Below are 13,978 nucleotides of genomic sequence, written 5' to 3'. Positions count from 1 at the left end.
AGGATATGTATAACCCTAATAACAACAATGTTGGCCGTGAAATGTAACTTCATAATGTATGCTTGATGGTGATGACGGATGGCACCATGGGGGGCAATGTTTCAGAGCCTTGCCTGATGTTTTTAACATTGTTCAACTCTCTCTCTCTCTCTCTCTCTCTCTCTCTCTCTCATCTGGCAAAAGAAATACTTTTGGATTTTAGTTCATCTTGGAAAGGACCGTCGTCTTTGATGTCTTGTGTAATCTACTGCATGATCTGCACGATTACTGACGGTGAATTACACACAAAGGCTCATCGGCCCTTCTTCCAAACAAAATACAAACCAGTGAATCGCTACTGTAGCCCCTTGCAGCGTTGTACTGGCTCTCTTGCCACCCCTTCTATGTTTTCATGATGTATCCTTGAGCAAAAAATGAATTGATGTTCAGAACTTCAAACAAAAGTGGTCCTCTAATTTTTTTTGCCAACAAAGGTTAATAACGGCTTGGTACAATGTCTATCCAACGATTCCAGAACACATGAAGTAATGGAACTGTTGTGACACGAAAAAGATGTAAGTTTTTATTGCATGATGAAAGGGAAGTAGACTGGCAAGAAAACTAAATTGAAGCCCCCAGTGAGGATCGAACTCACGACCTTTCCCTTACGAAGGGAACGCACTACCACTATGCTACGGAGGCTCTGTCGACGAAAGAAAATCTTGTTGCATTATTAATATTAGAACTCTTAGAAATGGAGACCCCCATGAATGAATTAATTAATGCGAAAAGGTTACAGCATGTGCCGAAAAATTCTCAACGCGGACGCACGTTACAATACATAAAGGCGATTTTTTTCCCTATGAGTTGTGACCAATCAAAGTACACTGCTCATGTGAGGCCAGAGCAGATTTTTTGTTTCTCTCTTCACTTCACAACGTGCAGATGGATTTAGTTTAGTTTGTAAAGTTCCACAATACGACTGTCCATTATTTTGATCCACTCAAACTGAAATTCAAATGTTTGAATAAAAAAAGGTGCTGCTCAAGTGGTTCATGAACACGGAGACACCATAAACCAGCAAGGGAGCAGCGTGCTAGCTGCAGATATGTTCTCGCTTGGACGCCCATACCACTCGCATCCTCTTGATCGTGCACAACAATGCTATATGCTACTCCCTCCGTGACATAATATAAGATATTTTTTAACATGTCACACAGAGGGAGTATGTATAAAGATCAATCAGCTCGTATCACATGAATGAACACCGACCGTAATTTCTAGTATAAGGATAATTAACAGGTGCTACATATTTTTGTTCACATCCTACAAAGCTGCACAATCCCACGATTCCTACTCTATCCCTGAAACAAATAGCAACGATCTCTGCAATTACAGATACTATTAAGCCATATGATCCACGACTGATCGACCACCACATAGGCAAAAAGAGCACTGATGTCCAAAGTAACGGCCAGTGCAGTGCAGGAGCGCGCCAAGGACAAGACAACAATCACGGGCGAGTCGATGCGTAATATCAGATCGTATACAGAGGGCTGGTGAGCGTGCCGGCCGGAGTTGTCTACCTTCGCATGTTAGCTACAACAATCTGGCCTTGAATGAGATAGATCCTTGGGAACTTCCTGACATCTCCCATGCTTAGGATAGAAAAATTGGTAAGCCGGGGAATTGTAATTAACATGCTGTATGGACGAGGAGGAGACTTGTACTTGAGTGGAACATTGACTCGTGGCACGGGAAGAGGAAGTATATATGGTATCTACAGAGCTAACACTGGTAGAAAAAGGGCCTGTTGTCCTGGTTTGTAAGGGCCTTTTGTCCCGATTTCTGAATCGGGACTAAAGGGTCAGTACTAATGCCCTGTCCCTTTAGTCCCGGTTTCTGAACCGGGACTAAAGGGTCGGTACTAATGCCCTGTCCCTTTATTCCCGGTTCAATCTAGAACCGGGACAGATGGGCCTCCACGTGGCCTGTGCGCGGAGCTCAGGCAGGAGACCCTTTAGTCCCGGTTGATGGTACCAACCGGAACCAATAGGCATCCAAGCGTCAGCATTTCTATGGCTGGGGGTTTTGTTTTTTTTAAAAGGGGGGAGGGGTTGGGGGTTTTGGGGGGTTAATTTAGGTGTTTCATATATTGTGTTAGCTAGCTATAATTAATAGAGAGAAGTGTTCTCTCTTATGTCCGTACTTGGTCGACGTTACGTACTATACATACATATAGAGAGGACTAGACACGCTAGCTAGCTAGTAAGCAAACGAAGGAAACAGAAGATCGTCATGCATGAACATATATGCATACAGAGAGAAGTGATATCGACCACCTCTCCTTCTCCGAGAGATTGGTCGAACAACAAGTTCTCGTATATTTATCCGACACTACCGGCTACATATATACAATAATTATCTCTTGCAAATATAATCATACGGACTCATGGTCCACATAGTATTCTCCGTCTTCAGCGATCACGTGGTTAAGAAAGAATGCCGCCAATTCCTCTTGAATTGCTCGCATGCGAGCTGGTGCTAGGAGTTCATCCCGCTTCCGAAACATCTAATTTGAAGAAGGGGGTCAATACATATATATATATATATAAATGAATGAAACTCAACACAAATGATGGTAATAAAATAAAATTGTGAATGTTGTTATTTACGTACTTCATATTGTTCGTCAGTGTAGCCCCGCTCACAGGTCGTGTGGCGGATGGACTCGCAAACGTAGTATCCACAGAAATCATTCCCTTGTTCCTGCCACAACCACTTTACAAGAAATAGAGGTCAATCAAACTGATAAGCAAGAATGCCAAATGTATTGATGAAATTAGCACTTGAATCAATAGGAGATGCGCGGAACATGCTACTATAGTACTTACTTTCGGGTGTCTAAATTGCAGCTTCTTCCGGAGTCCTAAAGCTTTTTTGGAGAATTTTTTCCAAACCCTGCCAGACAAAGAAAACAATTACTTGATATATCAAGAAATGAACAAAGTTGCTGATATGGTGGATAATGATCGATTTAACTTACTTCTCGAGCATTTGAGTCATGTCCGCATAGTCCTGGGGATCTTTTTGTCTTGAGTCTAAAACGGTTACTAGTCCCTGCTCAAGCTTAATCTCTAGGAGAATATAGTGGTAACTGCACACGCATGCATAACTCATCGATTACATTACTATAACCTTGACTAATATATAAGGGAAACCGAATACGCACAAAACAGTAACACTCACTTGAAGTTGTAAGGAAAGAGTATTATATCTTTGTTTTCATTTATTACCAACGATCGTAGCAAGTTGGCCTCGGTATCTGCGGCATAAAATTTAACCTGAGTTGCATCTATGAGATATGTGTTAATGAACCCAATATCACCGACTTGTCTTTTTTTTTAATTCGGCGATCTTCAATCTGCATAATATAGTGAGGATGATTATAAATACATGCAATGAAAGAGCTGAGCTATATAGAGAGACTTAATGACAGAAGTAGTACTACTTACAGACAGTAGCAGGCGACCGTTGTTTTATCGAGGGCCAATTGATTGAAAAACTGAAAGAACTCCTCAAATGGAACAGGCAACAGTTCAATTCCAACGAGGTCATGCTCCTTTTTAACTTTCACATACAAAGTACTCCTCCCCCAGAGTCTCTGCAGATTTTCAAGTACCAATCATGCAATCTTCGCATCATCGTTGATAGAGATCTTTCATCTTTGACGAGAGGCTTCCCGTACTCGTATCTTTGTATCTGCACCTCCATGAAATCATAATGTACATCGTCGGGCAGGTAATCGCCAAGATTGCTATAACCGGGCACCATCCTCGGATCATTAGCGACGTTGTCGCTAGGCACCTTGAGCGGGGGGCACGATTGCTTCGCTTGTTCGCCGAGCTGGGCAATTTGTTTCCCAGCTCGTCGTTCTTTCAGCCTTTGATCACTGACAGTACTTTCCGACCGCTCCGCTTCGGCAAATTCCTTTCCAATAATGCACTCATAGTTTCCTTTTGGCAGAGACTTGGGTGGTTTTGTCAGGGCAGCCAGAGTGCGATTCGCTTTCACCGGATCTACCTTCTCCTCCGGAGGTGGATGTTTCTTTGCTTTCACCCCTTCAAAGTAGTTCCTCACTTCTTCTCGTGCGATCTCAGCGTTCTCCTCTGGGGTCCTCTCGTATGGTAACTTCTCTGGAGTCTTCAGAGAAGGACCGAATCTGTATTTCCTCCCGCCTTTGGCTGTACTGCTAGACGCCGGCAGAGCAGACGGAGCGGTTGTCTTCTTTACTTGCTTACGAGGCGGAGGAGAAGGACTATGATGCGCCGGAGCAGCCGGAGCGGCGGCAGGTCTCTTCCGCCTTTGCTGACGAGGCGGAGAAGGAGGAGGCTGGCTGCTCGGGCGCGTCGGCGCAGGCGGAGAAGGAGGCGGAGTGCCGCCACGCGCCGGAGAAGGAGCCGTCGAGTGCACTGATCGTCACTCGCCGGAGCAGGAGGCGGTGGAGGAGGCGGAGTGCCCTGACTCGCCGGAGGAGGAGGCGGAGTGCCCTGACTTGCCGGAGGAGGAGGCGGTGGAGGAAGCGGAGTGCCCTGACTTGCCGGATGAGGAGGAGGAGGCGGAGGCGTCCAGTTCGGAAGGTTGATGAGCTCCTTCCGCCATAGGCATGGAGTCTTCAGAGCAGACCCCAGCCTAGTCTCCCCTTCACCGGTAGGGTGGTCAAACTAGAGGTCCTCAAATCCCTCTGTTATTTCATCCACCATCAGCCTAGCATATCCTTCTGGAATCGGCCGGCAATGAAAAGTTGTGCCGGGTTCAGTAGGATAAACAGAGCCAACAGCCGCCTTGACCTTCAAATTCATCCATTGCGTCATAAGGTGGCAATTTTGAGATTCCGTGATAGCATCCACGGGATAGCTGGCAGGAGCCGTCAAGGCATGCTCCGGCTGAAGCAGCTCGGTGGAAGCCACGCTGCTTCTCCGCTGAGATGGCGGGGTGGCTTCGGGGGAAGCTTCGGCAGTACGTTTGCTGTGATTTGCTTCTCATTCCTCTATTGCTTGTACCCTTGCTTGCAGCGCCTGCATTTGGGTCTGCTGCAATTTTTTCCTCCTCTCCTGGGATTTGTAACCGCCTGCGTCCGGAAACCCAACCTTCCACGGAATGGAGCCTGGCGTGCCTCGTGTTCGTCCAGGGTGCTCAGGATTCCCGAGGGCCATTGTGAGCTCGTCGTTCTCTCTGTCTGGAAAGAACGTCCCTTGCTGCGCTGCTTCGATATACTGCTGAAGCTTCCTGACTGGTATGTCCATTTGATCGTTCGTCCAAATGCACTTCCCGGTTACACGGTCCAAGGTTCCGCCAACCCCGAAGAACCAAGTCCGGCAACGGTCTGGCCAGTTAATTGTGTCTGGTTCGACCCCTTTATCAACCAGATCATTCTCAGTCTTGGCCCACTTAGGCCGGGCTACGAGGTAGCCACCTGACCCCGTGCGATGGTGATGCTTCTTCTTCGCAGCATTTTGCTTGTTTGTCGCCGACATCTTCTTACTCTTTTCCGATGTCTTGTGGGCCACAAATGCGGGCCAGTGATCTCTGATCTTCTCATATTTGCCCTTGAATTCTGGTGTCTCATTATTTTCGACAAACTTATTCAGCTCTTTCTTCCACCTCCTGAATAGTTCTGCCATCCTCTTAAGAGCAAAAGACTTGATTAATTGCTTTTTAACTGGCTTCTCTGGATCATCCTCTGGCGGTAGGGTGAAATTTGACTTCAGCTCAGTCCAAAGATCATTTTTCTGCATATCATTGACATAAGACACCTCAGGGTCTTCTGTAGCCGGCTTTAACCATTGCTAGATGCTGATCGGGATCTTGTCCCTAACCAAAACCCCGCACTGAGCAACAAATGCGCTCTTTCTCTGGAGGGGTTCAATCGGTTGGCTGTCGGGCGCGATTGCTATGATCTCAAACTTTTCATCCGAGCTCAACTTTTTCTTCGGGCCTCGTCTCTTTACCGAAGTTTTGCTCGATCCGGATTGCTAGAAAAAAGAACAAAGACTTAATTAATATGTGTACATACCAAAACAATGAATGCATCAATTAGCTAGTCAGCAGAAGCTTAACTAATATATATACCTGGCCGAACTCGGTTCGGTCACCGGAGACGTCATCACGGTCTCCTTCTTGCACCGGCATTGGGTCACCGGAGCCGTCCTCACGGTCTCCTTCTTGCACCGGCATTAGGTCACCGGAGCCATCATAATCATAGCCAGCTACTTCCAGACCATCGGTGTCATTGAGAAACAACGAGCAGACGGCATCACTTCCTCATGCGATTATGTCCCCCAACAACTCTTCTTGTACTTCGTCTCGGGCGGTGTCCATAGTTTCTACAAATATTGACAACATGGCAATTATTATTCAAACATCACAGATGGATATATTAGTGGCAAACGTAGAACTAATATTAATTAGTGGCCTCGATGCTGCTTCTCTAGGGTTTGGGGTGGCCTCGACGCTGCTTCTCTAGGGTTTGGGGTGGCCTGGACAATGCTTCAAGGATAAAAAAAGAAGAGGAAGAAGAAAAAAGAGAGGAGAAGAAAGAATAGAGGAGTAATGCCCCCCTTTAGTCCCGGTTGGTGCCACCAACCGAGACCAAAGGCCTCTTTTCAGCAGCCCAAAGGGCGGGAAGCGGCGGCCTCTGGTCTCGGTTGGTGGCACAAACCGTGACCAATGCCCCCCTTTAGTCCCGGTTGGTGCCACCAACCGGGACCAAAGGCCTTGTGCGGCTGCTGCGTCGAAAGTTTAGTCCCACCTCGATAGTTGAGAGGGGTGCGCAGTGGTTTATAAGCCCCACTTCCGCACCCCTCTCGAGCTCCTCTCCATTGCAGGCTTACGGGCCTAATTGTCACTGCTATGCTTGTGGGCCTACTGGGCCTCCTGCAGGCCTGAATCCTGGCCCTTGGATGGGTTTCTAGTCGTATTCAGGCCGTGGGGGCCCAGTAGGTGGCATTTTTTTGTTTTTTTTGTTGCTTTATTTATTTTCTTCTGTTTTTTGCTTTATTTTTTAATTCTTTATGCTTTTAGTTTTAGAAAAATTATAAACTTTCTGTTAGTGCCATTAGTTTTCAAATTTGAAAACACTTTTTTAGTTTTTTTGTTTTCTTGGATGCTTTATTTATTTTGTTTTGTGATTAACTTTACTATAAAAATAGTTTTTTCCTGTTTTTCTGATTTGTTTTTTGCATTATTTATTTTCTTTTGTTTTTTGCTTTAATTTTTAATTCTGTTTGCTTTTAGGTTAGCAAAATTATAAACTTTCTGTTAGTGCCATTAGTTTTAGAAAAATTATAAACTTTCTGTTAGTGCCATTAGTTTTCAAATTTGAATAGTTAAAATTTGAATTCTTTGAAATTTGTGTGAATCACAAGTTTGTGATTAACTTACTAACAAAATGAGAATAGATTCGCTTATAGAGAAAATTCAACCTAAATTCATAGTAAATTTCTATGAATTTCAGAGAAATTCACTATGAATTTAGGTTAAACTTTTCTCTATTAGGGCATCTATTTTCACTTTGAGAGGAGCTCAACAAGGCAGAGATGGAAGGGCTTATAAACCGGTGTGAGCCCCCTTCGGTTGGCGAGGTGGGACTAAACTCTGCCCGCAACGAGGACCAACCCTTTAGTCCCGGTTTGTGGCACAAACCGGGACTAATGGTCATGGGCCAGGGGCGAGGAGCAAAATTATAAACTTTCTGTTAGTGCCATTAGTTTTAGAAAGTTGAAATTTGGCATGGGCCAGGGACTAATGGTCATGGTATTACGAGGGCCGAACCATAAGACATTAAAGCATTTCAAATGAACTCTGAAAAAGTTGAAAGTTGGTATGGTATCATAATTTCACCCACATAGCATGTGCATGTACAAAACAGACAATGGTAGCATGTTCGTGTGTTACAAAGTTCGCATGGTATCATCATAATAGTTGCGGGAGAAAGTCTTCACTTTTTCTTCGCTTGTGTCATTTGCTTATTGCGCCGTAACCATGGATAATCTTCATTGTTTATCAGGATGATTGGGTCAGCCTTGACATTGAAGGGAGGAATTTCATGAAACTTTTCATAATCTTCAGACATGTCTGTCTTGCCGTCCACTCCCAGGATGTCCCTTTTTCCTGAAAGAACTATGTGGCGCTTTGGCTCATCGTATGATGTATTCGCTTCCTTATCTTTTCTTTTTCTCGGTTTGGTAGACATGTCCTTCACATAGATAACCTGTGCCACATCATTGGCTAGGACGAACGGTTCGTCAGTGTACCCAAGATTTTTCAGATCCACTGTTGTCATTCCGTACTGTGGGTCTACCTGTACCCCGCCGCCTGACAGATTGACCCATTTGCACTTAAACAAAGGGACCTTAAAATCAGGTCTGTAGTCAAGTTCCCATATGTCCACTATGTAACCATAATATGTGTCCTTTCCGCTCTCGGTTGCTGCATCAAAGCGGACACCGCTCTTTTGGTTGGTGCTCTTTTGATCTTGGGCGATCATGTAAAATGTATTCCCATTTATCTCGTATCCTTTGTAAGTCAATACAGTCAAAGATGGTCCCCTGGACAACAAGTACAACTCATCACAAACAGTGTTGTCACCTCTGAGACGTGTTTCCAACCAACTGCTGAAAGTCCTGATGTGTTCACATGTAATCCAGTCGTCGCACTGCTCCGGGTGTTTGGAGCGCAGACTGTTCTTGTGTTCATCAACGTACGGGGTCACCAAGGTAGAGTTCTATAGAACTATGTAGTGTGCTTGAGACCAAGAATATCCGTCCCTGCATATTATTGAGTCTCTTCCAAGAGTGCCTTTTCCAGTCAGTCTCCCCTCATACCGCGATTTAGGGAGACCTATCTTGTTAAGGCCAGGAATGAAGTCAACACAAAACCCGATAACATCCTCTGTTTGATGGCCCATGGAGATGCTTCCTTCTGGCCTAGCGCGGTTACGGACATATTTCTTTAGGACTCCCATGAACCTCTCAAAGGGGAACATATTGTGTAGAAATACGGGCCCAGGATGACAATCTCGTCGACTAGATGAACTAGGACGTGCGTCATGATATTGAAGAAGGATGGTGGGAACACCAGCTCGAAACTGACAAGACATTGCGCCACATCACTCCTTAGCCTTGGTACGATTTCTGGATCGATCACCATCTGAGAGATTGCATTGAGGAATGCACATAGCTTCACAATGGCTAATCGGGCGTTTTCCGGTAGAAGCCCCCTCAATGCAACCGGAAGCAGTTGCGTCATAATCACGTGGCAATCATGAGACTTTAGGTTCTGAAAATTTTTCTCTGGCATATTTATTATTCCCTTTATATTCGACGAGAAGCCAGTCGTGACCTTCATACTGAGCAGGCATTCAAAGAAGATTTCTTTCTCTTCTTTCGTAAGAGCGTAGCTGGCAGGACCTTTATACTGCTTCGGAGGCATGCCATCTTTTTCGTGCAAACATTGCAGGTCCTCCCGTGCCTTAGGTGTATCTTTTGTCTTCCCATACACGCCCAAGAAGTCTAGCAGGTTCATGCAAAGGTTCTTCGTCACGTGCATCACGTCGATTGAAGAGCGGACCTCTAGGTCTTTCCAGTAGGGTAGGTCCCAAAATATAGATTTCTTCTTCCACATGGGTGCGTGTCCCTTAGCGTCATTCGGAACAGCTAGTCCACCGGGACCCTTTCCAAAGATTACGTAGTGTAAATCATTGACCATAGCAAGTACGTGATCACCGGTACGCATGACGGGCTTCTTCCGGTGATTTGCCTCGCCTTTGAAATGCTTGCCTTTCTTTCGACATTGATGGTTGGTCGGAAGAAATCGACGATGGCCCAGGTACACATTCTTCCTGCATTTGTCCAGGTATATACTTTCAGTGTCATCTAAACAGTGTGTGCATGCATGGTATCCTTTGTTTGTCTGTCCTGAAAGGTTACTGAGAGCGGGCCAATCGTTGATGGTCACGAACAGCAACGCCTTAAGGTTAAATTCCTCCTGTCTGTGCTCATCCCACGTACTTACACCGTTTCCATTCCACAGCTGTAAAAGTTCTTCAACTAATGGCCTTAGGTACACATCAATGTCGTTGCCGGGTTGCTTAGGGCCTTGGATGAGAACTGGCATCATAATGAACTTCCGCTTCATGCACATCCAAGGAGGAAGGTTATACATACATAGAGTCACGGGCCAGGTGCTGTGATTGCTGCTCTGCTCCCCGAAAGGATTAATGCCATCCGCGCTTAAAGCAAACCATACATTCCTTGGGTCCTTTGCAAACTCATCCCAGTACTTTCTCTCGATTTTTCTCCACTGCGACCCGTCAGCGGGTGCTCTCAACTTCCCATCTTTCTTTCCGTTCTCACTGTGCCATCGCATCAACTTGGCATGCTCTTCGTTTCTGAACAGACGTTTCAACCGTGGTATTATAGGAGCATACCGCATCACCTTCGCAGGAACCCTCTTCCTGGGGGGCTTGCCGTCAACATCACCAGGATCATCTCGTCTGATCTTATACCGCAATGCACTGCATACCGGGCATGCGTTCAGATCCTTGTATGCACCACGGTAGAGGATGCAGTCATTAGGGCATGCATGTATCTTCTCCACCTCCAATCCTAGAGGGCATACGACCTTCTTTGCTGTGTATGTATTGTCGGGCAATTCGTTATCCTTTGGAAGCTTCTTCTTCAATATTTTCAGTAGCTTCTCAAATCCTTTGTCAGCCACAGCATTCTCTGCCTTCCACCGCAGCAATTCCAGTACGGTACCAAGCTTTGTGTTGCCATCTTCGCAATTGGGGTACAACCCTTTTTTGTGATCCTCTAACATGCGATCGAACTTCAGCTTCTCCTTTTGACTTTCGCATTGCGTCCTTGCATCGACAATGACCCGGCGGATATCATCATCATTGGGCACATCGTCTGGTTCCTCTTGATCTTCAGCAGCTTCACCCATTGCAGCATCATTGGGCACATCATCTGGTTCCTCTTGATCTTCACCAGCTCCCCCTGTTGCAGCATCACCGTATTCAGGGGGCATATTATGATAAATGTTTATTATTCATACTAGAATTGTATTAACCGGAAACATAATACATGTGTGAATACATAGACAAACTTAGTGTCACTAGTATGCCTCTACTTGACTAGCTCGTTAATCAAAGATGGTTATGTTTCCTAACCATGAACAAGGTGTTGTTATTTGATTAACGAGGTCACATCATTAGTTGAATGATCTGATTGACATGACCCATTTCATTAGCTTAGCACCCGATCGTTTAGTATGTTGCTATTTCTTTCTTCATGACTTATACATGTTCCTATGACTATGAGATTATGCAACTCCCGTTTACCGGAGGAACGCTTTGTGTGCTACCAAACGTCACAACGTAACTGGGTGATTATAAAGGAGCTCTACAGGTGTCTCGAAAGGTGGATGTTGGGTTGGCGTATTTCGAGATTAGGATTTGTTATTCCGATTGTCGGAGAGGTATCTCTGGGCCCTCCCGGTAATGCACATCACATAAGCCTTGCAAGCATTACAACTAATATGTTAGTTGTGAGATGATGTATTACAGAACGAGTAAAGAGACTTGCCGATAACGAGATTGAACTGGGTATTGGATACCGACGATCGAATCTCGGGCAAGTAACATACCGATGACAAAGGGAACAACGTATGTTGTTATGCGGTCTGACCGATAAAGATCTTCGTAGAATATGTAGGAGCCAATATGGGCATCCAGGTCCCGCTATTGGTTATTGACCGGAGATGTGTCTCAGTCATGTCTGCATTATTCTCGAACCGTAGGGTCCGCACGCTTAACGTTACGATGACAGTTATTATGAGTTTATGCATTTTGATGTACCGAAGTTAGTTCGGAGTCCCAGATGTGATCACGGACATGACGAGGAGTCTCGAAATGGTCGAGACATAAAGATTGATATATTGGGAGCCTATGTTTGGATATCGGAAGTGTTCCGGGTGAAATCGGTATTTTACCGGAGTACCGGGAGGTTACCGGAACCCCCCGGGAGCTATATGGGCCTTAGTGGGCTTTAGTGGAAAGGAGAAAGGGGCAGCCCAAGGTGGCCGCGCGCCTCCCCCCTTCCCTAGTCCTATTAGGACTAGGAGAGGTGGCCGGCCCCCCTCTCTCTCTTTCCCCCCTCAAGGAGTCCTATTCCAACTAGGATTGGGGGGGGGGGGGGGAATCCTACTCCCAGAGGGAGTAGGACTCTCCTGGCGCGCCCCCCTTGGCCGGCCAGCCCCTCCCCTTGGATCCTTTACATACGGAGGCAGGGGACACCCCTAGACACACAAGTTGATCCTTGAGATCGTTCCTTAGCCGTGTGCGGTGCCCCCTGCCACCATATTCCACCTTGATCATATTGTAGCGGTGCTTAGGCGAAGCCCTGCGACAGTAGAACATCAAGATCGTCACCACGCCGTCGTGCTGACGGAACTCCTCCCCGACGCTTTGCTGGATCGGAGCCCGGGGATCGTCATCGAGCTGTACGTGTGCTAAGAACTCGGAGGTGCCGGAGTAACGGTGCTTGGATCGGTCGGATCAGGAATACGTACGACTACTTCCTCTATGTTGCGTCAACGCTTCCGTAGTCGGTCTGCGTGGGTACGTAGACAACACTCTCCCCTCTCGTTGCTATGCATCACCATGATCTTGCGTGTGCGTAGGAAATTTTTTGAAATTACTGCGTTCCCCAACAGTGGTATCAGAGCCTAGGTTTTATGGTTTGATGTTATATGCACGAGTAGAACACAAGTGAGTTGTGGGCGATATAAGTCATACTGCCTACCAGCATGTCATACTTTGGTTCGGCGGCATTGTTGGACGAGACGACCCGGACCGACATTACGCGTACGCTTACACGAGACCGGTTCTCCCGACGTGCTTTGCACAGAGGTGGCTTGCGGGCAATAGTCTCTCCAACTTTAGTTGAACCAAGTGTGGCTACGCCCGGTCCTTGCGAAGGTTAAAACGGAGTCTATTTGACAAACTATCATTGTGGTTTTGATGCGTAGGTGAGATTGGTTCTTGCTTAAACCCGTAGCAGCCACGTAAAAACTTGCAACAACAAAGTAGAGGACGTCTAACTTGTTTTTGCAGGGCATGTTGTGATGTGATATGGTCAAGGCATGATGCTGAATTTTATTGTATGAGATGATCATGTTTTGTAACCGAGTTATCGGCAACTGGCAGGAGCCATATGGTTGTCGCTTTATTGTATGCAATGCAATCGGGATGTAATGCTTTACTTTATCACTAAGCAGTAGCGATAGTCGTGGAAGCATAAGATTGGCAAGACGACAACGATGCTACGATGGAGATCAAGGTGTCGCGCCGGTGACGATGGTGATCATGACGGTGCTCCGGAGATGGAGATCACAAGCACAAGATGATGATGGCCATATCATATCACTTATATTGATTGCATGTGATGTTTATCTTTTTATGCATCTTATCTTGCTTTGATTGACGGTAGCATTATAAGATGATCTCTCACTAAATTATCAAGAAGTGTTCTCCCTGAGTATGCACCGTTGCCAAAGTTCGTCGTGCCCAGACACCACGTGATGATCGGGTGTGATAAGCTCTACGTCCATCTACAACGGGTGCAAGCCAGTTTTGCACACGCAGAATACTCAGGTTAAACTTGACGAGCCTAGCATATGCAGACATGGCCTCGGAACACAGAGACCGAAAGTTCAAGCGTGAATCATATAGTAGATATGATCAACATAACGATGTTCACCATTGAAAACTACTCCATCTCACGTGATGATCGGTTATGGTTTAGTTGATTTGGATCACGTGATCACTTAGAGGATTAGAGGGATGTCTATCTAAGTGGGAGTTCTTAAGTAATTTGATTAATTGAACTTAAACTTATCATGAACTTAGTACCTGATAGTATCTTGCTTGTTTATG

The 13,978-nt window shown here is 45.9% G+C and overlaps 1 non-coding gene across 1 annotated transcript; it reads right to left on the bottom strand.

Moving 5' to 3' along the window:
* Positions 1-609: 609 nt before the first annotated feature.
* On the bottom strand, positions 610-681 carry TRNAT-CGU (transfer RNA threonine (anticodon CGU)). Its single transcript has one exon. It is a non-coding gene; the product is annotated as a tRNA-Thr (tRNA).
* Positions 682-13,978: the final 13,297 nt, after the last annotated feature.

Source organism: Triticum urartu, chromosome 6A, assembly GCF_056163025.1.
Source record: "Triticum urartu cultivar PI428250 chromosome 6A, HENAU_Tu73, whole genome shotgun sequence".
Lineage (NCBI taxonomy): Eukaryota > Viridiplantae > Streptophyta > Magnoliopsida > Poales > Poaceae > Triticum > Triticum urartu.
The sequence above is the reverse complement of the archived record's forward strand: the minus strand, read 5'-3'. Positions and strand labels throughout refer to the sequence as shown.